This window comes from Sturnus vulgaris, chromosome 14, assembly GCF_052056855.1.
Source record: "Sturnus vulgaris isolate bStuVul1 chromosome 14, bStuVul1.hap1, whole genome shotgun sequence".
Lineage (NCBI taxonomy): Eukaryota > Metazoa > Chordata > Aves > Passeriformes > Sturnidae > Sturnus > Sturnus vulgaris.
In genome coordinates, this window is record NC_142256.1 from 5,158,877 (window position 1) to 5,185,524 (window position 26,648).

Consider the following 26,648-nt stretch of genomic DNA (forward strand, 5'->3'; position numbering starts at 1 on the left):
TCGATCGCCGATCTAATCGATCGGCAGGCACGATCAATCGATCGCCGATCTAATCGATCGGCAGGCGCGATCAATCGATCGCCGATCTAATCGATCGGCAGGCATTAGCAATCGATCGCCGATCTAATCGATCGGCAGGCGCGATCAATCGATCGCCGATCTAATCGATCGGCAGGCATTAGCAATCGATCGCCGATATAATCGATCGGCAGGCACGATCAATCGATCGCTGATCTAATCCATAGGCACGCATTAGCTATCGATCGCCGATCTGATTTTTCCCGCCATTTCTCAATGATTTTTTCCCCCATTTCTCACTGATTTTTCCCCAATTTTTCATGCATTTTTTCCCGCAATTTTCGTGGATTTTTTCCCATATTTTCCCCATTTCTCACTGATTTTTTTCCCCCATTTCTCAATGATTTGTTTCCCCAATTTATCAAAGATTTTTTTTCCCCATTTCACCATGATGTTTCCCCCATTTCTCACTGATTTTTTCCCCCATTTCTCACTGATTTTTTCCCCCCATTTTTCCATGGATATTTCCCGATTTTCCCCCCCATTGCTCACTGATTTTTGCCCCCATTTCTCTCTGAATTTTCCCCCCATTTTCCATGCATTTTTCCCCCCATTAATCACTGATTTTTTTCCCCATTTATCACTGATATTTGCCCCCATTTCTCTCTGAATTTTTCCTTCCATTTTTCATGCATTTTTCCGCCCATTAATCACTGATTTTCTCCCCATTTATCACTGATTATTGCCCCCATTTTTCACTTATTTTTTCCCCACAGCATCGGCCACCACAGCACGAGCGACAACAGCTCGCTCTGTTCCCGCCATTGCCCATGGATTGTTTCCCTGTTTTCCATGGATTTTTTCCCCATTTCTCACTGATCCCCCCCCCCCCCCCCATTTCTCACTGAATATTCCCCCATTTTTCATCGACTTTTCCCCCATTTCTCACTGATTTTTTCCCCATTTCTCAATTATTTTTTCCCCCACTTTTCCCCGTTTCTCACTGATTTATTCCCCCATTTTTCATGGATTTTTTTTCCCCCATTTCTCACTGATTTTTTTCCCCGTTTTTCAAAGATTCCCTCCCCGTTTTTCACTGATTTTTCTCCATTTCTCACTGATTTTCCCACCATTTTTCATGTGGTTTTTTTCCATTTCTCACTGATGTTTTACCCCATTCTTATTACCATTCTCATAGCTCTATTTTATATTTATACATATTCTTATATTTGCATTAGTTCTGTTATACACTAGATTTTTCATAGATATTTGCTACTTAGATTTCATTATATTTTACATGTATACCAATCTATTTCTATTCTTTATATTTTATTTTTATATTAGCTATAAAAACCGTGCCTCTACCCAAATAAAAAGCATTTAAACATTCCTTTTAGACTATATTTAGCTATTTTTTATGGTTCTGTTTTTCATGCATTCTACACCCACCCCTCCCTGTCAATGTTCTGGCACCCACCATGACCCCCCCCCCCCCCCCCCCCCTCATGCCCGACTCACCTGCTCCTCCAGCGCAGCCCGGCTCCCTTTCCCAGGGACCTTGGGGTGCCCCAAACCACGTCGGAGCCCCCAGTCTCCACACCCTCCCCCTCCGTAGGGAACGGGAATGGGATGGGGAGCACACAGGACAAGAAAGGAACACAAAAGACACACTGGACAGAGAGAAGAAAAGGGCTGGAAGCTGGATATGAGGATGAAAGTGGAGCAGCAACAAACCTCAGGACTCTTGACTAGAGAGTGTGGCTGCTGAACGTCTCAAAAAAAACCCCCAGCTCCAACACAACATGCTGTGCTCACGGCTCGGCCTGGGACTCATCAGTGAACATCTCTCTCTTGCCAGGGCCATAAAGCCCCCGAGAAAACACGAGGTGAGGTTGATGTGCTCCGGCTTTGCTCCTGCTCAGCCCTAACCCCAGCCCCTGCTGCCAGTGAGCACCCTGATCTCTGAACCTCTTCTCAGCTTGTTTGTACGCTTCCAAATTCCTTCCTCTTTCTTCAAGCTTCATCTGTTTCCTGGCATTGGGAGAATGACAAGTGTTTAGCACAGCGCAATGAATACAACAGTCTCATTTTCAGAAGACACAACTGAACGAGAACCGACAGCAGCACTGCTTCGAGACAATCTGGGCACACGTTTCCCTTCCAGCAATCTGAGTGTTCTTTTGTGTCACGCCTGAAATCCTGAAAATGGTTTTTTGAGAAAAATTATCCATAACTAGAAAACAATCAAACCAAATAAATAGAACCCCTAGGATATAATAACAGCCCATATACTACAACACTCCAATTCTAATATTAATAAGAAAACAGAAATTAGCTACACAGCATTACCTCAAACAAACACTACATACTGGCAAGAATCAAAACCACCACAAAATAATTCAAAAACTACCCTATGCCTTATGCTACAGGCTAGAATGCCATCGGCAAACCTTATCAAGGTATCCTTTAAAAACAACGCCCCACCAAAAACAAAAACAACACAAAACGCCATTCAAGAACTCCCTTATCAACACCTGAATGAAAAAACATGGCATTAGATAAATAGACCATAGCCCTTAGCATACACCATCTACAAACAAAATAAAGCTATACCATACATCCTCGAAAACCACCTTCAAAGCACGACATTAGAAAAACAAAACTTCCCAGAATTAAAAGCTGTATCTAACAAAAGCCGTCTGATAAAATTAACAACCAAGCCCCCACCATCAGAGCTGCCCCTACTAAACTCCCCATCGTACATATGAAAAATCAGTTTTAAAACCTACTTCAATTCATTCTGCCTCAAATACAAAGCCATCCAGAAAGTTACCTTCACTCAAAAACAAAAGCGCACGTAGTAAATAACATTAAAAAATAAATCAGCACACTACACACCACAAGCATAAAATATTGAATTAAAACCAAAAATACCCCTATTCATTAAAGAGCCCAGCCGCAAGCTATATTTAACTATAACTTCGTGCAAACGTACACATATCATTAAAATAGATTTCTTTCAGAATACAACTGATGATCTAAAATAGTAAAATGTCCGAGAACGATATTATAATAGGATATCCTCGATCATCCTCCCGCAAATTCTCTCCACTGTATTGTCCGACACACACCGGAAAAAAAATCCAGTTTTTACTTTTTTCAGCTAACTTCTCATTTATTAGCTGAGAGGAATGTTGAATTTGTCTTTACAAATGAGCTGTGGATCAGCCTGTAGATAAGGCTAGCACTGAGAGATAAAAGAAACAATGGGATGGATTCCACTGATTGATGAATGGAAAGAGATAGTTGCCTTTACAAACAAACTGCAGGGCTGCTGATAAATGAAATTGGATATCGAAAGATGAAAGAAGCAACGGGGGGAAACTATGAATTCTATAAGAATTAAAAATTAAAAGGGAGGGTTATACATTAGAGGGGAATTTCAGGTATCAGGCGTTCCGGGAAGTCTGTGCCTCTCAAGTACCTCAGCCAATGGGAAAAGAGAGAGGGAAATGCGGCCGGGAAAATAGGATAAAAAGGAGGCTGCGTCCTCCAAAAATTTGAGAGATCCCAGGGGAATGTCCCATGGCCTCTCCCTTTATTCGAATAAAGCAAAAAGGACTCCTCCGTTTCCTTTTTGGACATAAACCGCTGGTGTTTGTGGATTAATTTTCCTGACATTTAGCAACATATTGTTTAAAAAAAAAAAAAAAAAAAAAAATAAGTGATCCAGAAGAGGGCAACATTGACAGCCATTCCAAGACAGGATGAACAAATGCTTTCACATTGACAGAGGATGCTGCGATGTTCTGAGAACAGAAGATAGAATAAAATAAAGGAAGGTGATGTTACAAGACAGAAAAGGGTAAAATAAAAGGAGTACCTGAGACTGGGGGGCGGGGGGGAAGAAAATGGGGAAATATTAATTGCTACACACTAGGTACAAATGCTTTTTACAAGTAATTTATGAGAAGCAAGCTAAAAGCGTCTTACTGCTGCTAGTGATATCATGCTCCAAGCTCTGCTAATAATTCCTATTTCTAGCAATAGTTAAATTGAACTCACTACATTCCAACTATTTTTCTGCTTGTTTAGATGGCAGATCCGTTTGGAACACACCTTAGTATAGCAAATTCTATGCCCAGGTAGGGACCTCTCAGTTCTTCCATAAAACATTTTCTTCTGCATTATGGCAAGCCTTTGTTTTAGCTTGACAGCTTTCTTGAAACTTAAATTTACGCATGTATCCAAAGACATTTGCAATTCCAGAAATCGGTAGGCACATAATATGGAAAGTAAATAACATTCTCGAGAGGGAGTTGCTTTGTTACTGAGGGGATGAAAAGCAAGGCTAGAGCTAGTAGAACTACCCAAGAAATTGGACTTAACGCAGCTTTTACAAGGCTCAAAGTAGCCATACCGAGATGTTTGAGCTAAAAGCCCCAGTTACCAGACTTACAGGCCTAATAGTTATCACCACACCACATTCCCTGGTTGCAGTATTTTTAACAGCAGTGCAGAACGCTACTGAAAATTATTTTTAGGTTGAATTGTTCTCTCCCCTCACTGCCTGTGTAGCTGTTAGAGGCTTCCAGGAGGCTGGGGAAGCAGACTGCTGGTTTCACTTCCAGACAGGTCACTTCCGTGGTCTGCTGGAGGGCACTTTGAAGCCCGTGTCCTTTTCTTGCTCTATTGTATCTGACAACTTTCCTCCCCCACGTCTGTTTTTTAGCGGGCAGCATTTTTGGAGGGCCAGTCAAAGACCTCAGGCTCCGAGAGAATTCGTCTGCTTTGCTCTGTTTATGTGTGCAACAGATGGGAGCAGCAACTAAGTCAAGTAGTAACTTCTGAGCTGCCCAGTTATCAGTAAACCAAAATATTCTTTTGTGACTCTCGCCAGACGAACATATCATCCTATCCGAGTCACACACTGCCCCTCTGGCATTTTCCAGTCAGACAAAGAATTCCTGGCCCCTTCCTTGCATGAACCTCAGCTCTCCACCTTGTTCCAGAAAGAGTTCTAGATCCAAGGCCCAGTGAGCCAGCTACCCTTTGCTGCCCTGAGCAGTATGGAAACAGCCAAGCCCCAGCCCTGCAGCCCTGCCTAACTCGCCTTTGCCTCCCAAACCTGAACCTTTTCCTTGGCTGTGGCATCCTCACTCATGCAATCCTGAAGACAAAAATCTGATTTGGCAGGTGAGGCCGTTTCTAACGCAAAAGCTTCACCAAGGTTTCTCTCCCAACTTCAGCCTTAAACAGTCCTGTCCTCCTCAGACAGCCCCCACCTCCAGCCTTTAGCTGTAAATACTTACTGGTTTATAGCTAATGCTTGCCACCCCTCAAAATTAAGTCTTTTGATATGCATTTACATCCCTCCCTAACCGTGTCCTCATCACCCTTCCCAAACTCAGCCTCATCTCCAGGCCTAGAACCTCTCCCTAGGTGAGGGACTGTCCTCGGGTAGGAGTGCTGACAGACCTGTGCATGAGCCCAGCTGCATAGCCCGTGCTAATCCCAGCCCAGCTCTAGCCTTTAAACCCACTGGGGCTTTGGTACTGGAGGCCCAGTTACAGTAACCCCTGTGGCCGTTCCGCTTCCAGGCCATCTGTGAGTTGTGATCCCCCACCCTACACCACTTTGGTGAGAAATGCATTCCTTTCTTACAATAAAGTTTTCATTTTATGTCTAAATTCAAGCATTCCGAGAAAACGTGTAGCAATTATATCAAGACAGACATGACAGGCACCAACATTAGTCTTTCATTACACACTTTTCATGCCTTCTCTCCACAGATTTCTTTGAGGCAACTCTGACTCCTTTTCTCACAGGCAGCTCCACACAGCCCCGACTCCTCCTCTCCTCTGTACGACTGGCTAAACCCCAGCCTGTCCCTTCCCCAGCCACCTGAGCCTGTCTGTCCCACACACAGCATCCTCTCACCTTGTCCATCCCTTGCACGGCCACGTGTCCCTTCCTCCTCGCAGCACAGCCAGCAGGCTCCAGCCCACACTGCAGCAGGCTCTGCACCTCCTGCTGGAGCTGTGCTTAGTGAAACTGGCAGCCAGCTGACCCACGCTTTTATAACAACCAGCCTCACTGGGCAGGCAAGGCTGTTTCCACTCCTTGCTAATCAGTACAGCTGTAACTCGTTGGCAACTAGTGCCTTCTGCACTATCCTTACAAACTATTCTCCTACAGAAATGGACCGGAATTCCGCGGGGATTTTCCGGGGATTCCGGGGGGATTTTCCGGGGATTCCGGGAGGATTTTGTCGGGAATTCCGGGGGGATTTTGTCGGGGATTCCGGGGGGAATTTCTGGGGGATTCCGGGGGGATTTTATCGGGGATTCCTGGGGGATATTCCCGGGGATTCCGGGGGGATTTTATCGGGGATTCTGGGCATATTTTCTCGCGGATTCCGGGGGGATTTTCTCAGGGATTCCGGGGAGATTTTATCGGGGATTCCGGGGGGATTTTTCCCGGGAAATGCGGGGGGCTTTTTCCCCGCGATTCCAGGGGGATTTTCCAGGGGATTCCAGGGGGATTTTATCGGGGATACCTGGGGGATTTTCCAGGGGATTCCTGGGGGATTTTCCCGGGGATTCCGGGGGGATTTTCACTGGGATTCCGGGGCGATTTTCTCAGGGAATTCCGGGGGATTTTCTCGGGAATTCCGGGGGGATTTTCCCGAGTATTCCGGGGGGATTTTCCCGAGTATTCCGGGGGGATTTTTTCGGGGAGTCCGGGGGGATTTTCCCGGGGATTCCGAGGGGATATTCCCGGGGAATTCCGGGGGGATTTTCTCCGGGATTCCGGGGGGATTTTCCAGGGGTTTCAGCGAGGAATTTCCCGGGGAATTCCCGGTGGATTTTCCAGGGGATTCCGGGTGGATTTTCTCGGGGATTCCGGGGGGATTTTCCCGAGTATTCCGGGGGGAATTTTTCGGGGAGTCCGGAGGGATTTTCCCGGGGTATCCGGGGTGATTTTACGAGGAATTCCGGGGGGATTTTCCCGAGTGTTCCGGGGGGATTTCCTCGGGGATTACGGGATGATTTTCTCGGGCAATTCCGGGGGATGTTCTCGGGTATTCCGGGGCCATTATCTCGGTGATTCCGGGGAGATTTTCTCGGGGATTCCGAGATTATTTTCCCGGGGAATTCATGGGGATTTTCCCGGGGATTCCGGGGGGATATTCGCGGGGATTCCGGGGGATTTTCTCGGAGATTCCGGGGGGATTTTCATGGGGATTCCGGGGTATTTTCTCCTGGATTCCGGGGAATTTTCCGTGGATTCCTGGGGGATTTTGCCGAGTATTTCGGGAGAATTTTCTCGGGGATTCCGGGGTGATTTTCCCGGGAAATTCCGGGGGATTTTCTCGGGGATTCCGGGGGATTTTTTCGGGGAGTCCGGAGGGATTTTCCCGGGGATTCCGGGGGGATTTTACGAGGAATTCCGGGGGGGTTTTCTCGGCGATACCGGGGGGATATTCTCGGGGATTCCGGGATGATTTTCCCGGGGAATTCCAGGGGATTATTCCGGCGATTCCGGGGGGATTTTCTCGGCGATTGCGGGGGGATTTTCTCGGGGATTCCGGGGGGATTATCCCGGGGAATTCTAGGGGATTTTCTCGGGGATTCCGGGGGGATTTTCCCGGGGAATTCCGGGGGGATTTTCTCGGGGAGTCCGGGGAGATTTGCCCGGGGATTCCGAGGGATTTTCAGGGGAATCCGGGGGGATTTTCTCGGGGATTCAGGGGGGTTTTTCTCGGGGATTCAGGGGGGATTTTCCAGGGGATTCCGGGGGGATTTTCTCGCGTATTCCCGGGGCATTTTCCTGGAGATTCCAGGGGGATTTTATCGGGGATTCCGGGGGGATTATCCAGGGGATTCCGGGGGGTTTTTCCAGGGGATTCCGGGCATATTTTCCCGAGTATTACGGGCGAATTTTCTCGGGGATTCCGGGGAGATTTTCTTGGGGATTCCGGGGGGGCTTTCACAGGGATTTCTGGGGGATTTTCGCGTGGATTCCGGGGGGATTTTCTCGCGGATTCCGGGGGCTATTTTCCCGGGGATTCCGGGGGAAATTTCTCGGGGAGTCCGGGGGGATTTTCTAGGGGAATTCCGGGGGATTTTCTCGGGGATTCTGGGGGGATTTTCCCGGCGATTCCGGGTTGATTTTCCCGGGGACTCCGGGGGATTTTCTCGGGGATTTCTGGAGGATTTTCCCGGGGATTCCGGGCGGATTTTCTCGTGGATTCCGGGAGGATTTTCTCTTGGATTCCGGGAGGATTTTCCCGGGGAATTCCGAGGGATTTTCAGGGGAATCCGGGGGGATTTTCTCGGGGATTCCGGGGGGATTTTCTCGGGGATTCCGGGGAGATTTTCTCACGTATTCCCGGGGCATTTTCCTGGAGATTCCAGGGGGGTTTTATCGGGGATTCCGGGGGGATTATCCAGGGGATTCCGGGGGGATATTGCAGAGTATTCCGGGGGGATTTTCTGGGGGATTCCGGGGGGATTTTCCCGGCGAATTCCGGGGGGATTTTCTCGGGGATTCCTAGGGGATTTTCCAGGGGATTCCGGGGTGATTATCCCGGGGATTTTCCTGGGGGATTTTCCCGGGGATTCCGGGGGATTTTCTCGGGGATTCCGGGTTGATTTTCCCGGGGAATTCCGAGGGATTTTCTCGGGGATTCCGGGGGAATCTTCCAGGGGATTCGGGGCGGATTTTCTCGGGGATTCCGGGGAGATTATCCCGGGGATTTCGGGGAGATTTTCTGGGGGATTCCTGGGGGATTTTCTCGGGGATAGCGGACGGATTATCACGGGGATTCCGGGATGAGTTTCTCGGGGAATTCAGGGGGATTTTCCAGGGGATTCCGGGGGGATTTTCCCGGGGAATTCCGGGGGATTTTCTCGGGGATTCCGGGGGGTTTTTCCCGGGGATTCCCGGGGATTTTCTCTCGGATTTTTTCCCCAATTTTTCAAGCATTTTTTCCCGCAATTTTCCTGGATTTTTCCCAAATTTTCCCCATTTCTCACTGATTATTTTCCCCATTTCTCAATGATTTTTGCCCCAATTTATCAAAGATTTTTTTCCCCATTTCTCACTGATGTTTTTCCCCATTTTCCCCCCATTTCTCACTGATTTTTATCCCCCATTTTTCAATGATTTTTCCCCATTTCTCTCTGATTTTTGCCCCATTTCACCATGATGTTTTCCCCATTTCTCACTGATTTTTCCGTTGATTTTTCATGGATTTTTCCACCCATTTTTCGTGGATTTTTTCCCCATTTTTCCCCATTTCTCACTGATTTTTTCCCCCATTTATCACTCCTTTTTCCCCATTTTTCCCCATTTCTCACTGATTTTTTCCGCCATTTTTCATTGATTTTTTCCGCCATTTTTCATGGATGTTTCCCCCAATTTTCATGGATATTTCCTGATTTCCCCCCCCCATTTCTCACTGATATTTGCCCCCATTTCTCTCTGAATTATTCCCCCCATTTTTCATGCATTTTCCCGCCCATTAATCACTGATTTTTTCCCCATTTCTCACCGACTTTTCCCCCCATTTCTCACTGATTTTTATCCCCCACTTCTGACTGATTTTTCCCAATTTTTCGTTGATCTTTTTCCCCATTCCTCACCGATTTTTCCCCCATTTCTCTCTGATTTTTCCATCATTTTTCATGGTTTTTCCCCCCCATTTCTCACTGATTTTACCCCCTTTCTCACTGATTTTATTAATGTTTGTATTTCTATTTCTATTTATATTTATATTTATTATTATTGTTTTGCATGTTTATGTTTATGTTTATGTTTATATCTATGCAGGTTAACGTTTGTGCATGTTTATGTCTATGTTTATATTTATGCATATTTATTTTTATGCCGGCGAACGCGGGCAGGCGTTTTATGTAAACGCCTATCCGCCGGGGTCCTAGAGAGGCCGCCATCTTGAGCGTGTCGGGACTCTCAAAATGGCGCCTCGGGCGGCACCCCGCCTGACCTGCCAAAAATGGCGGCAGAAAGGGCGGGAAAAAATCAGGACCCCGGTGTGTAGGCATAAGATGCCTGATTACATCGCCGACGCCGATCCGCTCGCCGACAATTTTCCCGGATGTTTCAGAGCGTGCCGACAACGGCCGCGCGGTCCGCGGTGCCGCGGGCGTGAGGGCGCCGGCGGGCGCGGACAGGCGTTTTATGTAAACGCCTATCCGCCGGGGTCCTAGAGAGGCCGCCATCTTGAGTGTGTCGGGACTCTCAAAATGGCGGCTCGGGCGGCACCCCGCCTGACCTGCCAAAAATGGCGGCAGAAAGGGCGGGAAAAAATCAGGACCCCGGTGTGTAGGCATAAGATGCCTGATTACATCGCCGACGCCGATCCGCTCGCCGACAATTTTCCCGGGCGTGTCAGAGCGTGCCGACAACGGCCGCGCGGTCCGCGGTGCCGCGGGCGTGAGGGCGCCGGCGGGCGCGGACAGGCGTTTTATGTAAACGCCTATCCGCCGGGGTCCTAGAGAGGCCGCCATCTTGAGTGTGTCGGGACTCTCAAAATGGCGGCTCGGGCGGCACCCCGGCTGACCTGCCAAAAATGGCGGCAGAAAGGGCGGGAAAACATCAGGACCCCGGTGTGTAGGCATAAGATGCCTGATTACATCGCCGACGCCGATCCGCTCGCCGACAATTTTCCCGGGCGTGTCAGAGCGTGCCGACGACGGCCGCGCGGTCCGCGGTGCCGCGGGCGTGAGGGCGCCGGCGGGCGCGGACAGGCGTTTTATGTAAACGCCTATCCGCCGGGGTCCTAGAGAGGCCGCCATCTTGAGTGTGTCGGGACTCTCAAAATGGTGGCTCGGGCGGCACCCCGCCTGACCTGCCAAAAATGGCGGCAGAAAGGGCGGGAAAAAATCAGGACCCCGGTGTGTAGGCATAAGATGCCTGATTACATCGCCGACGCCGATCCGCTCGCCGACAATTTTCCCGGACGTGTCAGAGCGTGCCGACAACGGCCGCGCGGTCCGCGGTGCCGCGGGCGTGAGGGCGCCGGCGGGCGCGGACGGGCGTTTTATGTAAACGCCTATCCGCCGGGGTCCTAGAGAGGCCGCCATCTTGAGTGTGTCGGGACTCTCAAAATGGCGGCTCGGGCGGCACCCCGCCTGACCTGCCAAAAATGGCGGCAGAAAGGGCGGGAAAAAATCAGGACCCCGGTGTGTAGGCATAAGATGCCTGATTACATCGCCGACGCCGATCCGCTCGCCGACAATTTTCCCGGGCGTGTCAGAGCGTGCCGACAACGGCCGCGCGGTCCGCGGTGCCGCGGGCGTGAGGGCGCCGGCGGGCGCGGACAGGCGTTTTATGTAAACGCCTATCCGCCGGGGTCCTAGAGAGGCCGCCATCTTGAGTGTGTCGGGACTCTCAAAATGGCGGCTCGGGCGGCACCCCGCCTGACCTGCCAAAAATGGCGGCAGAAAGGGCGGGAAAACATCAGGACCCCGGTGTGTAGGCATAAGATGCCTGATTACATCGCCGACGCCGATCCGCTCGCCGACAATTTTCCCGGACGTGTCAGAGCGTGCCGACAACGGCCGCGCGGTCCGCGGTGCCGCGGGCGTGAGGGCGCCGGCGGGCGCGGACAGGCGTTTTATGTAAACGCCTATCCGCCGGGGTCCTAGAGAGGCCGCCATCTTGAGCGCTGCCGCAGGGCTGGGTCCCGGCCCGCGGGCCCTTCCGCCATCCTGAGAGGGGCACGGTGCAGTACCCGCCTGTGTCCACACGGCGGCAGCACTGCCGCCCAACTCAGCCCGGCACTGCCGCCCTGTCAGGGACAGACAGAGAAGGGAGAGAGTTCCAAGCACCAGAGTCCCCACCCGTCATAAAATCCTCTCAATGAACGCCCCAAAAAAACCCCGACCCAAACTAAAAATGCCCTGCCTCTGACCAAATGAAAAAAAAAACCTTTTATATATATAAATCATCTATTTTTTAATATTTAATTTCTAGTCATAATCTAGACATATTTCATATATTCAATTTAATTGCTATTCTATTTATCATATATACAATATTATTTTATTATTCATTATATACATAGATTTATATTACTAATGTTATTTCTATTTTATCTATATCCATCTATATTTGGAGGTTCATAGTTTTTAATATTATTTCTTTAAAAGCTCTGCCTCTAACCAAATAGAAACAAAAAACTCGATTATTTTAAATTATATTTGAATATATTTTTCTATTTAGTTTTCATATTTATATCTGTAGATTTATATGTCTATATTGTGGATTCTATATTTATATACTATTTAATGTAGTTTTTACTAGTATATTAATATACTAGATGCTATTTACATTCTATTATAACATACTATTTAATAGAACATATTAAAATCGATAAATTATTTCTATTACATACTACATACATGTATTTTATATTTATATTTATTTCTATATATTTATACTTACATATATATATGCATATATAGTTATAATAATTTTATGTCAGTATCTATTTTTGCATATTTGTATATTTTTGCCTATATTATTTTCAAAAAACCCTCCTCTAACCAAATAAAAACCAATAAAACATTCCTTTTAAAGTCTGAATATTTATATATTTCTATTTTCATAACATAATATAATGTAATGTAATATATTTATATATTGGTTTCTTATATTTGCTTCTATATTTTTATTCTTTATCTTTTCTATTTACAGTATCTATTAAAAAACCCTACCTCTATCCAAACACAAGCCAATAAAACATTCCTTTTAGACTATATTTAGCTATTTTTTAAGGTTCTGTTTTTCATGCATTCTACACCCACCCCTCCCTCTCAATGTTCTGGCACCCACCATGACCCCCCGCCATGCCCGACTCACCTGCTCCTCCAGCGCAGCCCGGCTCCCTCTCCCAGGGACCTTGGGGTGCCCCAAACCACGTCGGAGCCCCCCTCAGCCTTTTTTCCTCACCCCAAAGAAGGCACAGAACGACTCCTTTAATGAAGTTGTTTTAACAATTGTAAGGCTAGAGCTTTTGGTATCCACTGCTTGCCATCCCTTGTAAACCAATTTTTTTCTTCTTTCTTCTGCAGCTTAATAAACCTCTTTTTTTCCCCATAGTTTTCCAAATGCATGTATTACCGCATATGCATATTTAGAATCAGTAAATATATTTAATGTCTTGTCCTGCTATAATTCACAGGCTCTCACAAGCGTGTGCAGCTCTGCTGTCTGAGCTGACCAGGTGGCTGGTAACCTCCCCCCTTCCTTTAATTGCTTTCCATTCACGATAGAGTATCCTGTAAATCATGAAGAATGGGGGAAAAATCAGTGAGAAATGGGGAAAAGTGGGGAAAAAATCCGTTAGAAATGGGTGGGGAAATTCCATGAAAAATGGCGAAAGAAATCAGTGAGAAATGGGGAAAAATGGGTAAAAAATCAGTGCGAAATGGGGGGGGGGGGGGGGGGGGGAGGAAATCAATGAGAAATCGGGGAAAAACATAAGTAAGAAACGGGGGGGAAAGTCCATGAAAAATGGGGAAAAATCAGTGGGAAATGGGGATAAATCTGGAAAAAATCCATGAAAAATGGGGGAAAATATCAGTGAGAAATGGGGGAAAATGGGGAAAAAGTCAGTGAGAAATGGGGAAAAATCAGTGAAAAAACGGGGGGAAAACTCCATGAAGAATGGGGAAAAAAATCAGTGAGAAATGGGGAAAAAAATCCCTGAAAAATGGGGGAAAATATCAGTGAGAAATGGGAAAAAATGGGGAAAAAAATCATTGATAAATCGGGGGAAAAATCAGTGTGAAAGGGGGGGAAAAATCGGGATCGGGGACGTGGACCGGGACTGGGATCGGGGACCGGGACGGGGAAATGGGACAGGGACCGGGATCGCGGACGGGGACCTGGGACAGGGACCGGAACCGGGATCGGGGACGGGGACTGGAGACAGGGACCGGGACCGGGACCGGGATTGGGGACTGGGACCAGGACCGTGATCGGGTTCCGGGACGGGGAACTGGGACTGGGACCAGGATCGGGGACCGGAACCGGGGACTGGGACCGGGACCAGGACTGGGGACGGGGACTGGGGACAGTGACCGGGACTGCAATCGGCACCGCCCCCCGAACCGCTCCCGGAACCGCTCCCCGGGCTACCCCGGCACGGCGACCGGGAACGCCCCCGGCACCGCCCCGGCACCGCCCCCGGTGCCGCCCCCGGCACTGCCCCGGCACCGCCCCGGGTAGCGCCCCCGGCACCGCCCCCGGGGCGGGCCGCCGAACGCACGCGATGACGCGCGGGGGGCGGGACGGCGCGGGGCGGTGACGCGCTTCATGCCAGGAGCAGGGCCGGGTGCGACGAAGACGGGAGCGGGACGACCCGATACCGCGCGGGGCCGCGGGCCCGGCGGAGCCCGGCCCGCTGGGTAGGGGCCGCCAATGGCACCGGGGCTTCTGCTTCGGCTTCTGTCCGTGTCGGCGGGGAGGCCCCAGCCAGCGGTGCCCCTCTCCCTCGGCGACACGGGCGTGGAACTCGGCATCGGGCGCTGCATCGCCGCGGACAGCAGGGGGCGCACGGGTACCGATACTGCCATGGGGCCCGGCGCTGCTCTCCTGCTCCGCCGCCAGGCGGCGCTGCGCTGCCGTCCTGCCGCGCCTCCGGGCACGCTCGGCTTCCTCGGGACCCCGGGCCCCGCCTGTCCCGCCGCTGCGGAGGCGGGGGATGCTTTATGGGACTGCCCGAGCTGGCGGTGCCGGGTCTGGGGCGTTGGGGCGCGCCTTGGGGGGCTGCGGGTGCGCTCGTTTCCTCTTCTGCATGGCCTTCTGTGTGAGCATCTCTCGTTGCGACTGCTCTTGGAGAGTCAAACCCCTCCTCCTAAGTGGTCTCAGGAGCCTGGCAGGGTGAGTTTTGTTTCACAGGGGAAAGGGCCACTGGTCGTGTCCAGAGACCTGTGCACCCAGCCAGGTTTCTGCCTGATAAAATTCCAAATGGATGAGGATTTCTCCCAGCCCCAAGCTGCCCCCACCTGTAACCCTGGCTGCCTTTGGGGTGCCCAAAGCCTCCTCTGTGCAGATCTCAGGAACCTGGGAGGGGTGAACAATGTTGCACAGGGAAAAACCCCACAGATTTTATCTCCGGGCCTGGGGCCAGGAGCAGGCATTTGCGTGCTATAATTCCAGAAGGAGCACGGTGTCTCCCAGACCCAAGCCGCATCCAGCTGTGACCCAGCTGCTCTTGGAGTGCCAAAAGCCTCCTCGTAGCTGATCTCGGGAACCCTGGAAGGGTGAGTTTGGTTTCACAGGGAAAAGGCCTCCGTTTGTGTCCAGAGATCAAATAAGGGACTCTGCTTTTCCTCTAGTTCTCCTTCCTGTTTTCACCTGGGCTAGAAGGATGGGCATGGCCTGTATTTCTCATATCAAAGTGATGTTACTAAATTTGTCCAGAAGTTCTGATTGTTATTTTTATTAGTAGTAGTAATTTTCTGATAGAAAACACTCTCATTTTGCCTTTCCCACGTTGTTTCCAGGTGCTGCCCAGGATGGACATCTGTGGTCTCAGACCGTGATTCCCGAGGAGCAAGGAAAGCCTTTTCCTCACCTGCACAGTTCAGGTGGATGGGACAGAATTGGTGTGGCCTGACAAGGCAGGAAAAGCTGTCTGTGTTCTGGAGTGCCTTGAAAGCTTTCTCCGTCAGGTTTGGAAGGGGTTTCTCTTTGGGATTTCTTGTGATGCAGCACCACGGGTATCCCTTTGTGCCAAGTCCAGTGCTAAAGGATTGAAGAACTGACAAGTGGGGTCTGGGATGAAAATGCCGCTAATAAAATTAAGCAAAGAATACAATAAGAGAAATGAGCATCCTTTTAATGTCTGAAATAGTTAGGAATAAAAATGCTGGAAAAGGGCACTCTGAATTGGTGTCACTTGTCATGGATAAAACCCCAGAGTGAGGAATCAGAGCAGAAGTTGAGAGCTGGAATCCTTCTGCAGTCGACTTAATTTTCTTTTCCTCCTCTCTTTCAGGACAGGAAGAATCACGACTCTCCTGGCATCTTTGCCAAGAGCTGTGGTGTTTGATCAGCCAAAGCCCAGAGGCTTCAGCACCAGAGGTCTGAGCCTGGAGGACTCCTGGTGCTGCCCGTGCTGTGGGCTATGTCAGAGGATGCAGGGTTCCTCTTTGCCTCCCTGCTGGGATTAACTGCCATGGGAATGTGGGATCTGGGTGAAACTCCAGCTCTCCTGGTGTTCAGGGGAGCAAGGTCTGAGGGACTCCTCTCTGGGGATGTGCGGTGAAGGACTGAATAGTGTGGAAGGAGAGTATTTATAAACTGTATCACTGTTTCTCCCAAAATTGGGGTGGAGCAGTGATGGGGGCGGTTGGGTTTGGTCTGGGCCTGTTATTCTTTGTGCAATTTTTAAATTCTCTTGTATGATTTACTGTCCGGTATCTTTCCAACAAAAGCTGACATAAATTTAGATTAAGGATTAGAACTTGGGTCCATTCATTGCAAACATTTGACAAGGCTGGAGGACTGGGGGTGGTGACTGCTCTCAGGAAAGGTTACTTATTAATACTGTGTCAGATTTCCCGCAGTGACTGTCAGGCCTGCATGGCTGTGAGTTCGTGCTCTTCTCACTGGGGAAATAAGTTCAGCAAAATTAGAAATGTTAGAAAAATCCAGCCAAAAATTCCACCTCTGTACCCTCTAAGTTTTCCCAGTTTTTCCCAGCTAGGAGCTGCACAGAAGTCAGGCAGGGGAAGTGACAACAGGGAACAGCTGAAAAATTCAAAGGCACAAAGAGGAAAGGGGAAAGGTTTCAGAAAACAATTCTATGGTCTAAGAATAATTTCTGATTCCCTACTGAGAAGAACACGAACTCACAGCCATTCAGGCCTGACAGTCCCCTGCAGTGAGAGCTCAGCACACATCCACAGAGGCAAGTCCAGCATCTTAAATGAAAAAATAAAAATAAAAACCAGAAGAAAAAGGTGATTTCTTCTGCTTCAGAGTTATTTCAAGTTCTTAAAGCCCAAGCAACATTTGCTCTTGATTTTGGTTGGGTGAATCATGAGCAGTGGGCACGGGTCATGCCATTCATTGAGCAGAAAACCCGGGGTCATTTAGAGGGGACACAAGAACTGTTTGTGTAGCGACCTCGGGCTGCAGAGGGGCAGGAGAAAGGCCAAGGGAGCTCCCTGGGGCCACCAGGGCCTGTGGGGAACAGAATGGACGCTTGGATGACCAGTGGAGGTGAGGAGTGGGTCTGAGTTCATCTACAGGGAAATAAGGAGGGGATACTCTGGAGTGAAAAGCTGAGGTGATGAGTTCACCCACCTGGGCACGAGTTGTGTTTGCACAAAGTGGGAACAGAGGTGAAGGTCAATCCAAAGTCGATCCTGCTTGACCTCTGAATTCCAGGATAAGTTTTACAAGCTGCCAAATGAGGGAGTAAAAATACACAAAAATGAAACCGAGAGCATTCATGAGGTTCCTGGGAGTCCATTACACTGTTGTCATAGAATTCTTAATGAGTTTTGAGCTTTTAATGACAACAATTCAGTACTTTCTTTGGATTATTCACTGTGTAGGATTTGGGGTTTATCTGGATTTTAAAGGCGTCGTGGTGGCCCTGACACTGCTCAGGAGCTGGTAGGAAAAGCAGGGTCAGAGCTCCTGGCAGGCACAGGGTGTTTTTCCCAGAGTGGACTGTGGAGGAATTGTTTGGGCCTTGGATTGTCCCTCTGGGTGATGCCAGTTGCTGTGATTTGTGTAATTCCATACATTTAACTCCCAATACTTCCCAGCCCAGGAGCTTGAGCTGACAGGGCAGCACACAGATTGTTCTCTGTGCTGTGCCCCGATTTGGGGTTGGCTGTCAGCTTTGCTAGCTCCCGTGAATTATGCCCATAGCCCCGAATTCCCTGCTCAATTCCCACTGCCATAACCTCACAGCGCCTCATGGAGTGGGGATATACTGTGGCAGGAAGCTCAGCAGCATCGGCACAGGGACAGGTGTATATTCCAAAGAATTTGCTGTTTCAAACCCTCATCCCCCAGCCCCGCCGATGTCCCTGGGGGGCACTTGACAGAGTTACCTGGATTTCAGCTGATTTCACCCCCCCGAGCTCGGGCTCCAGGTGATCTTTTCAAGCAGGAGAAGGCAGGGGCCGGAGGCGCTCGTGGCCCGTGCCGAGGCAGTCCCTGGGGCCACGAGAGGACATCTCTCCCTGCAGAATTTCAGTTCTTTCCAGAGCCTCAGCAGTGACAGAGGACAAAGAGGAAGATGAGGAGGAGGAAGAAGGGGGAGAGGGTTTGAGAGGAGGGGAAGCCCAAATCCGTGCTGTGTGCGGAGCTCCGACAGCACGCTGCAGCCCGCAGCTCAGTGTGAGCACGGGGCAGAGGAGGCGATTTCTGGGCATTCAATCACCCTGAGGCGGGCCCGGCACCGCCCCTGCAGCACCGTCCCCAACACAGCTCGGTACCGCTCCGGGATCACCCGGCCCCGGCCCCGGTGCCGCCCGGGACCACTGGGGACCGCCCCTAAAGCACCGCCCCGGCCCCGCCCGGTCCCGTCCCCGGGACCTCCGTGCCCCGCCTCGCCAAGCCCCGGCTCCGCCCCGAGCCTGCCCGGGCTGCGCCGGGACCATCGCTGGCGGCCCCGCCCCTCTTCCCCGGGCCGAAGCGGGCTGAAGGAGATGTCCGCACGATTGGAAACGCCGCCGAAAATCGCACCCGTGGGATCGGTGTCGGCGTCGTGCGCAGGCATCCCACTAGAGCGAGCGGGCTCCTTGCTGTGCCACCCTCCTTTTGCAGCCAGAGTTAGAAGGTCGGGGAGCGACACCCGAGCCGCCATCTTGGGAGAGGCAGGCGCGCAGTACCGCGCTCTGCCCACAGGGTGGCGCTTGGGAGACAGGCAAGGGATGGAATCAAGGAGTGTCCCAATCCTTGAGGAAATCCCCCTGAATGAACGCCCCAAAAAACCCCGACCAGAACTGACAAACCTCCTGCCTCTGTATGAGTGCAAAGGGTGTGCAAGGAGTGTGCAAATAGTGTGCATTAGCAATCGATCGGCAGGCATTGGAAATCGATCGCCGATCTAATCGATCGGCAGGCGCGATCAATCGATCGCCGATCTAATCGATCGGCAGGCATTAGCAATCGATCGCCGATCTAATCGATCGGCAGGCGCGATCAATCGATCGCCGATCTAATCGATCGGCAGGCATTAGCAATCGATCGCCGATCTAATCGATCGGCAGGCGCGATCAATCGATCGCCGAGCTAATCGATCGGCAGGCATTAGCAATCGATCGCCGATCTAATCGATCGGCAGGCGCGATCAATCGATCGCCGATCTAATCGATCGGCAGGCATTAGCAATCGAACGCCGATATAATCGATCGGCAGGCGCGATCAATCGATCGCCGATCTAATCGATCGGCAGGCGCCATCAATCGATCGCCGATCTAATCGATCGGCAGGCATTAGCAATCGATCGCCGATCTAATCGATCGGCAGGCGCGATCAATCGATCGCCGATCTAATCGATCGGCAGGCATTAGCAATCGAACGCCGATATAATCGATCGGCAGGCATTAGCAATCGAACGCCGATATAATCGATCGGTAGTCGTGATCAATCGATCGCCGATCTAATCGATCGGCAGGCATTAGCAATCGATCGCCGATATAATCGATCGGTAGTCGTGATCAATCGATCGCCGATCTAATCCATAGGCACGCATTAGCTATCGATCGCCGATCTGATTTTTCCCGCCATTTTTCATGGATTTTTTCCCCCATTTCTTACTGATTTTTCCCCAATTTTTCATGCATTTTTTCCCGCAATTTTCGTGGATTTTTTCCCATATTTTCCCCATTTCTCACTGATTTTTTTCCCCCATTTCTCAATGAATTAGAATTAAGCAAAGAATACAATAAGAGAAATGAGCATTCTTTTAATGTCTGAAAGAGTTAGGAATAAAAATGCTGGAAAAGTGAAATCACACTTGTATGCTGCTAAATGACTGCAATCTGTACCAATTTGAGCTCATCTTCACACACCCTGCGTGCTGCAGAGCTATAAATTATGGAGGATGGCTAACTGCTTAAAAATCCTTTTTATCTATTACACAGACAGACTGGGTGGTTGTAATACATCAGGGTGTGAAATTTAATACACAGATATGAATTATACAATCTGGTTTGTAACCGTCTTACCCATTTTGGAGTCCTGCTGGTGAGTAGTCCATGAATCATCTCCTAGAAAGTCCCATGGCACTAAACAAAGTCATCACTAGTTTTGGAGAAGAGATGGGAGATTTGTGTCTATACAAACTCTTAGATACCTGCAATGTTGCCAAAATCAGCAGTAACAAAAAAACCCAAAAAACAAAAAAATAATAATTTAATGGTGCAAAGTCCTTTAAATGTCACTTGCTTCAAGGCAATTTTGGTTTACAGATGTCATTTGTACTTTGCAGTGTAATTTAATTGCCGTTACGTGTCATTTACCATGTCAGAAGTACTGTGTTAGATTTATTAACCGCCAGTGACAACTAAAGACACTAAATCTTTCTGTAATTTTTACCTACGCTCTATTGGAAAGTGATGTTTAGTATAAATATGGGAGATATCATGATCTGTTGCCTCTTATTTCTCTGTAATACGGAGAAAACTGCCTCTAAAGGCAAAATGTCAAAAGCTGAGAATGGGCTGCAACAAAGGCAAAGAGACAGGAAGGTTCTAAGCACACCAAGTAGATTGAATTGTCTATTCCCAGTAGGACACAGCTCACAGGATGGGGTGAGGCCCCACCTTTGCCTTGGGGTACTTCCCCTAGAGGTCAGGGTGACCCTGCTCCAGAGGCAAAAGCCCTCCTGGGAGTAAAATTGTAGCTTTACATAAAGGAATTGAGATGGTTCAGATTTCAGACACTTGCTCAAGTTTTCATTCAAGCAAGAAGAATTCAGTCTGATTTTCAGATCACATCTCTCACTGTCACTTTGATAATCAGCACAGCTACTGGTCTTCACCAGCATCATCCCTGGGACATCAGAGATGTAGGTTACTACTCTGAGGTTCCAAGTTTGAAGAAATAGTAGAGAAGCTGTGCCAGGGAACGACAAAATTCTCTCAGTGTTCCTCCTGGCAGCAGCTGTGGAGAAGCAGGGCCTAACCTCCTGTCCGATTTTGCAGTGGTGCTTTCTGGACAGGGAGGATCTACCATGCTCCAAGACATTTAGCAGGTTTTTGCAGTTCCCAAGCATGGCAGCTGCCACTGAAACAAAATAGTTCCTCCTACAAAGTGAGCTCCTGGTGGAATGATTTTGGTAAGATCTTGGTATCCATGTTCAATTTGTGGTTTCTGAAGAACAGCTTTTCTAGCTTTACAGCTTATTGCTGGACATTTTAAATACTGATGGTTAATTTACCATTTACTAGTTTGGATATTCTGTGGGACTATACAACAAGAAACACATAAATATATTAATGGAAAAGCTCCAAAAGTAGCGGTAAGCAGAACAGTAATTTCGCAATGTGGAAGTGTGGAAAGGAATTTTTGAAATCTGTCTTGGCAAAAAACTGTGTTTCTTTATCTTGTAACACAGGACTTGGCCCAGACAAAAATAGATGTCACACATGATCATATATTGACTCTGATGAGCTATGCGGGATGTGGTGCTTCTTCCCTTTTTTTGGGAATAACACTCATGACATACGTAACCCTTGAGTCCCATCCTTTTTCTTACACTGATTTTAATATTTTGGCAACAAGGCATTTGCAGCAATTATCAGAATGTTTGCTAATATTTGATGCTGTGATGCATAAGAGGGAAGACTGAGAGCTGGCAGTATAAATATTGCTTTATTTTGATGTCTGACCATTGTGAAATTTGAGAGATTTGAATACTTATACATCAATATGAGCACCTGTCTGAACTGTTCAGCAATTTTTATGTTCCTAAATTTCACAAAATCATTGGATGTGTTGGATTGGAAGGGATTACTTAAAGGTCCTCTAGTTCCAACACCCTGCCATTGGCAGGGACACTTTCCACAAGACCACATTGCTCCAAGATGCAATGTCCAAGCTGGCCTTGAACACTTCTAGGGATGGGGCAGCCACAGCTTCTCTGGGTAACCTGTGCCAGGGCCTCACCACTCTCACAGTAAAATGTCTGTAAAGAGTAAAAAATTCTGTCATTTCAAAAATTTACCCCTGGACATGAGTGAGATATTACATCAAGGATCTGGAATACTCCTGTGTATAGGCTGTGAATTGGATGATGCAGTGATAACCTTGTGGACTTTACCTTTCTTTTGAGGAAGGTGTGGACAGCCAGACCCTCAGAAGTCCTGCTCAGCCTTTGTGCCATAATGCTGATGCAGGTTTCAGTTTGGGGATTAGCAAATGGCAACATTACAGATGGCTTTTGCTAGGGAAAATAAGAAAGCTCTTAAAATCCTGGGATGGCTCTTCTCCAGAAGGACAGGAACTCTCTGCTCAGCTGCTACCTCAGGCACCTAAGGAATATTCTGTCCTCTCTCAGTTGACTGACACTCACATGGGACCTATTCCCAATTATGGAGCACCGTAGTCTTGAGAGACGATGGTGCTCTCTAACTGGAATTGCATTCCCAAAAGAGCAAAGATCTCGGGGATTACAGAAAGCTATACAGGACATGCTGTGAGCCTTTTTAAACCAGAAGAATCCCAGCAGAAGGTTTTGCCTTCAAAGACGGAGAAATTTTTGCAGAGCTATATTTTGAAAAAGGAAAGGTACAAACATTCCTGGTTGTTTTTGGAAAAATGTTGATTTCTGGTATTTCCTCAAAGACATTAAAACTGCATAGACAGGTTCTTTCTAAATACATTAAACCAAGTTATTATAATGCAAAATTGTTCCCAATTCTTCCCCACAGCTGAAGTCCATTGCAACCCCAGTGCTGTATCTCCAGAAGATGATGAGACCAACCATTCTTTTTCAGGAAGAATACTATCCATGGATACAGGGTTGCACTATCACAGAAAGTAGGATTTTTACACTGATACTGAATTTGTTTTCCTCTGCTTATCTAATGATGGCTCCTTTTGAGGCTTGTTGAAACAAACATAGATCTAAAGAGTTACTTCTAATGTACAGTTATCACTCTGGACACAATTACAGAGCTAAAACATCGCATGACTCAACTTTAGGCTTCATTAGGAGTAGCAGTACTGACCACGAAAGGATTTGGTCCCTCTGTGTTTGCCAGATTAGTCCTCATGTTAAACAGAGACTGGAAACACTCTTCATCCTGACCCACGTTCATTCATAGTTCGTCCTCCCTTTTTTTTCCCTTTCCACTGTCCTTATAGCCCTCTGTTTCCATCTTCATCTGATACTCATCTCAGAATCTAATACCTGTAATACTGAGTTACCAGTGATATTTTTGAGACTGTTGGCTGACAGGCATGGATATCTAGGATCCTCAATCAGTACCTTTCCTTACTTTTCTGAAATGGACTTTGACCAATTTATACTCGAAGAAATTAGACTCAGATTTCTGAAATGTTCCCCTCAGTTGTGTGTTTTTATTTTCTGACATGCTGTCACTGGTGACTTGAACTTAGATTCCTAAAGACACCTAGATGCGTGTCTAAATGTCTGAAAATGCTGCTCAGTGCCTTCAAATGGAATGTGGAAGCAATAAAAACTGAAATTCCCACCTTCAAGGAGTATCCATGTGTATAATATAGGTTTCAAATTATCTCTCCTGAAAAAAACTCCAAAACAAGCCAAACAGAACCATAGCAGATAAAACCCTACTATCATTGGAGTTGGATATAAGGGAGTTTTCCCTTTAGTGTTGCTTTACTGTGAATAAAGCAGGATGTAAACTCCATTTCATGACATCACAAGAGAGACTTAACTTACTTTCAGCAAATGTGTTCAACTCGGTTACTTGCCTAGTTTCTGTTTTGAATGCCCTTTTCTGTCATTCAAATAAAGATTTTAAAATTATTGTTAATATAGTGGAACGCTAACCTGTACCCATGACAGAGGAGTAAAATAATATAATGAAGTGATGTCTTAGATCTGGTATATACAATGCAAAATACAAAATGTTCTTTGAGTCAGTGAGTAACTCCCACATAGCAATTACGGGAAAAAGATGAATATTTTAATGTACAGAACCTACAGCCAGCCTACTTGAAATCAGACAGATCACCTTCAGTTCTTTGGCTTTATGGGAGAAATCTTGGCATTAAAAACATGCAAAGAAGTTCCACCTTGTACCCACGTGTTTCTAACTTGAAATTGCTTTCAAGGTGAATGAAATTTAATAAAAAAGGTAGTTCATTATGTTGGGCACAAACTATTGTACTTTTTATTTTCTTTACTCTTTGTTCCGCAATCTGCTGCTGAATGCAAGTTTTCCCTGCTTTCCAATGTAAAGCACAACACACTGCTGTGGTGCTAAAGCTATGCCTAGCCCCCCTGCACCCCTAACCTGGCTGCTGCACACCCCAGGGGGATTCTGAGAGACTAAGGAAGGAGGCTGTGTAATTCTTGGGGGGAACTGGAGTTTTAGTCCTCCCCCAAGCCCCTTTGAGACCAGTTTGTCTCTGCTACTTCAATAAGACCAGGTGGGTGGACAGTCTGATGTGTCTCTATCACCCTGCTTTGACTCACACTTTCCCCTTCGTGCAGTAATTCTTTCTACTTCATCCACTTCTAATTCACTTTCTAATTCATCCACTTCAGAGGACAGAAAGTAATAGGCTTACATTTCAAATAGACATTAGGTACTAATTTCTATTTTTAAGGAATAAGAAGTGAAGAGAGCACATGGAATTGCCATCACTGCAGGTCTTAAAAAACACTCAGGGTGATGAGACAAATACCTGCCAGAATTGGTATAGATTGATTTTGCCTTGGGGCAGGTCTTCTCAAATGTATTTTTGATGACTCTAATTTAAAATAAAAAGACAGCAGAAGACGACAAAACATGAAAGAAGCATAAGACTGGCCTTGTCTCCTGCATACTGTATTTTTTTTTTTTTACATTCCTGATAAAAGCTGAAATACACCTTGATTTTCCAAATTTTTTGCTATGTGCCCTCGTAAAGGATTAGAAGCAACAAAGATTCAGATAAAAGCTGGGCAAGCAGCAAGAAAAGTGCTGGAATACGAAGACTTCTCAGGGTGCCCAGAAAATTCTGGAAATGCCATTTCTTGTGCAGATCCATCAGCGTGCTTTGCACTTTGGAAGTGTACCAGTGCGAAGAAGGGCAAGATGCACAGTGTGGAGGTCTCCATTCTTCCTGCTGATTTTTTTTTCTTTTTTTTCTTTTTTCTTTTTTTTTTTTTTTTTTCCTGAAAAAAGAAAAACAAAATTTGGAAGTCAATTTTTAAAAACCTGTCAAGTTGCTCACATAAAATGCAAAGCACTATTTGTTCTGGGAAGGCAGTTAGCTCACTTCCACTCTCCATCACATGCCTAATGGCTTTTCCAGCTAAACAACATATCATTTATGTTTCAAGTGTGGCATTGTGTAGGTTGTCAGCTGGAACGAAGATGTGTAATTTTCTCCAGGCTGAAATAATATCTTCTGCACTGGCGCTGTTGCCTTTGCTCTTCTCCAGCATATCTGAGCTGACATTCTGTCACAGAATTGTGCATTGATGGTTTTCACCATCAATGATGGTGAAGGGAGAGGACACGCACAAAAACAAATCTAATAAAATTTTCTAAGCGCTTGTGTTTCACATCTTGATAATTTTCAATTATGGGAGCAGCTTCTGCAGCTCTGGCTGCAGCATGAGCTGTGTGTGACCAATACAAGTGCATCCTCCTCCTCCCCATTTGGATTCTATCAGTTGACTTCTGCCCGTGGCAGGGGGCTGGAACGAGATGATCTTAAGGTCCCTTTCAACCCAAACCACTCCATGATTCTATGACTCAATGTAAAAGCTGCTTTGATTTCTAAGTTACTCTCAATTTACTCCCAGATTGTTGATTTGTAGTGATACATACACCAGGAAATATGTGCTCTATTTTAAAGCAATAAAAAGATTTCAGAAGGTATATTTATCTATGGAGACAATTATTTGAAGTCAGATCTCAGCGGGTTGTTAACAATAGGTTAGATGACACAAAAGAAATGAAAAATGACAGTAAAATCACAGCAGCAGTTGTGGTAAATAGAACCAAACACTCCCCACTCCCACCTTACTATTTAGACTGGCACAAAACTCCACCACTCTTCATCCTGACTAAGTCAGGGGATGCAGATCCAAGGTGTAGGCAGCTCACTCATGGACAAGTAGCTAAAGCTGTCTTCTAGTTCAGCATATGTACAGTGGTTTGGTAAGGGGGAGAGAGATAAATCTTACATAGGATGGCAGCTAAAGGTCAGTGCAGCTTGTTTAAGCTTTTCTCCTGCCTGTGTGAATCTGCAGTAGTGGTTAGCAGTACACCCAAGATGTATAATCCTTTCTAAATTTAGCAGACATTTTTACTGGGACAACAAAAGAAATGTCATTATGGGAAATGATTTGAGATTAAAAATCAAAATACTGGGAAGATAATTGCCTATTGCATAAGATGATTGTTGAGCCTTAATGC

The 26,648-nt window shown here is 47.5% G+C and overlaps 2 long non-coding RNA genes across 2 annotated transcripts; one reads left to right on the forward strand and one right to left on the reverse strand.

Moving 5' to 3' along the window:
• Positions 1–15,480: 15,480 nt before the first annotated feature.
• LOC148222111 (uncharacterized) lies at positions 15,481–18,530 on the reverse strand. The gene is made up of 3 exons (XR_015806880.1): positions 18,129–18,530; positions 17,368–17,466; positions 15,481–15,848 (listed from the first exon to the last, which is right to left on the reverse strand). It is a non-coding gene; the product is annotated as an uncharacterized LOC148222111 (long non-coding RNA).
• Positions 15,590–17,025, forward strand: LOC148222112 (uncharacterized). The gene is made up of 2 exons (XR_015806879.1): positions 15,590–15,728; positions 16,055–17,025. It is a non-coding gene; the product is annotated as an uncharacterized LOC148222112 (long non-coding RNA).
• Positions 18,531–26,648: the final 8,118 nt, after the last annotated feature.